The sequence below is a fragment of the Equus przewalskii genome, chromosome 2 (genome assembly GCF_037783145.1).
Source record: "Equus przewalskii isolate Varuska chromosome 2, EquPr2, whole genome shotgun sequence".
Lineage (NCBI taxonomy): Eukaryota > Metazoa > Chordata > Mammalia > Perissodactyla > Equidae > Equus > Equus przewalskii.
This window is the reverse complement of record NC_091832.1, coordinates 88,230,955-88,233,780: the sequence shown is the minus strand read 5'-3', so window position 1 is coordinate 88,233,780 and position 2,826 is coordinate 88,230,955. Positions and strand designations below refer to the sequence as shown.

The 2,826-nt window shown below is 35.0% G+C and overlaps 1 pseudogene; it reads right to left on the bottom strand.

The window, feature by feature from the left end:
* Nucleotides 1–1,235: 1,235 nt before the first annotated feature.
* Nucleotides 1,236–2,505, bottom strand: LOC103565491 (ethanolamine kinase 1-like; annotated as a pseudogene).
* Nucleotides 2,506–2,826: the final 321 nt, after the last annotated feature.

Sequence of the window (2,826 nt, the reverse complement as noted above, 5' to 3'; positions counted from 1 at the left end):
TGCTCCCTTCTCATCCCAAACAAAATAAAAAATACTCTTAAGAACAAACAAAACAGAAGCTCTTCTATCATGAGTATTTCTGTTTAATTCACATTTTGTTATATTAGATTTTAAGTATACAAGATCAATGTACTAAATGTTCCTCATTTAATTCTTTTAACCACCTCAATATGTTTCTCTGACCTTACATGTATCAAGTAATCACTGACTATCACTCTAAAGATATGGAATCAAACTAAAGCATGAAACCAAAATGTAAGGAATGAAATCGGAGAAGTGAAAAAGAATTAATCTAAATGATATTTATTTGTGCCCAGGCATGATAAACTTGCTACATTTGTTTCAAAACTTAGCAATAAAACTTATCATTTAATAACAAACAAGATCTAGAGTAGATCAATGTGCAAAAAGATTTTTGAATAGAAAGAGTTTGACATAGTAAAATTTTAAAAACTGAAATTTGTAACTTAAATGACCATATTTAGTACACAAAGACGTTAATACAGATTTTGAAAGCAGTAAATAACCATATCTATTCTAGGATTATGTAGTAAATATTGATATTTCCACTGCTAGACTCTGCAGGGAAAGGGGAATTTAATTCTAAGATATATTCCCTTAAAATAAATCCTGTCCAATATTCAGTTCAAAAAGATGTACCACCAACATAGAATGTAAATGTATTTCACCCTCCCAAACAGATATTTTTATTCGAACATACTATGTTATCTGTGTAAGAGACTGACAGTTCAAGAGCAAATGATTCATTTTTCTTACAGAGCATTTAGATTAAAATATTTACACTGAACACCTAGAACGTTTACTAAAATTAATCTATTAAAGCTTAAAAAATTGCTTTGGAACATTCTCATTGTTTACACTCAACAAACAGATAAAACAGATGAAAGCAGTCATAGAATCACATTGAATTTATAATAATTCACACAAAACAGATTAAATTCAAAGATATCAAAGAAAGGATTAAACTGACATCTTTATAACTTTTTGTAGATTTAATAAATTTCTATTCCTTCCTGTACTAATAGTAGCATGTGTATTCCTTGACGTCATTCAACATACTTGAAAGAAATAGATTGATTGTTTAGAGGCATAATTGGTAAAGTAAGGTAACCAAACTAAATAGTAGAATACCAACTGATACTGGCTTTTTAGAATTTCTTAAGAAAAGATATACTAGGAATGCTCACCTACCTGAGAATAATTAAATCTCCTCCTTACTTCAGCACTTTTAATGCAGTAACAGCAGGCTTCATTTTGAAGTACTAGTTAAAATGAACAGTTTCATATCCAAGGAAATCAAACTCACTAGTGGAGTAGTGGAGTATTTGGCTTGATTTAGAGCCCACAATCCCCAAAGAGATGGGAAGCCAATGCAAACTGACTGACTTGGATGAAGAGTATATGTCTACCTCCTTTTCAGTACCTTCTGTCTCAAAGCCCTTATGTTCTTTGCAGTCTTGAAGGTAAGAATGCAGCCACTGGCCTGAGACTTCTCTATCTGGATAGAGACTACAGCCTACATCATTCACATCTACAAATTCATTGAAATGGTTTCTAATATCACATAGCAGGTAGTTGCATTCAGAATATTACAATCAATGACCTGTATGCCACTCTGTTTCTCATTGAAGATTCTATTCTCACCCAGTAGGTCATTATGGCAAAGCACAACTGTTGCTCTCAGGTTGGAAAGAATCTCCTTGAAACAAGTCATCTCCTCCTGAAGAACCTGAAGGTTTGGTATATTACTTAATAACTTTATTTTAGAGATTTTATTTTTCCTTTTTCTCCCCATAGCTGTATATTTTTCTTTTAGTTGTGGGTCCTTCTAGTTGCAGCATGTGGGACCCTGCCTCAGCATGGCTTGATGAGCAGTGCCACATCCGTGCCCAGGATCTGAACCGGCGAAACCCTGGGCCACCGAAGTGGAGCATGAGAACTTAACCACTCAGCCACGGGGTCGGCCCCAGGAACATTTTGTTAATGTCTTTATCTGTAAATTCTGTGGGAATTAGATTTGGGAACCCATTGTATGCATGGATGGAATGGATTTTAACAAACTGAGGAGCAATTAGCCTGAAAATGGCTGAGTTGTAGACACATTTTTGAACCAATGCTTTTTCCTGTATAAATTTATAACATAGTCCATTACAGAAGGTACAATAGAGCTGTGGTGCACAGTCATGAACTTGCAACACTCAAAAACTCTTCACTTCTTCATCTCATCGACTAACAACTCAGTTTTATTGCCATCAATTTTTACCAGGACTACATCTTCCATTAAATTATCCACATAGCAGCCAGTAAGTTTGTATTTCATCTTTGAAGAGTTGCTACATTTGTTTCAAAAATTAGCAATAAAACTTATCATTTAATAACAAACATGGTTCCTGATCCTGAACCATGATGTTTAACTTGGGCACATCTGGGGGACCGATTGATGAAGTTGGCCATGGCCCAGTTGACAGCAGAGAGTACTATAAAGATGATGTCAGCCACAATAGGCACTGACCAGCTGGTGGATCCTTCTGTCCCGTGGTTTCTTGAGAAGCTCATACATGTGATGTCTTCTCTTTAGTTCCCTATAGTTTATTACTTCACTTTAGTTGACTCCAAACCACTAGTCCAAAGCTGATTAGTTTTCTCCTTCTTTCCTCTCTATAGGATCAGTCAGGATTTTCTTGTCCTCAAATTCTGGGCTTTGGATTTATGGCTTTTCCCCGGTTTCATTGATAATAGGTTATCTTCTTTGTTATCCATTGTTCAGGTTGTTTCTTTATTGATCCTAAGACATCCATTACCACA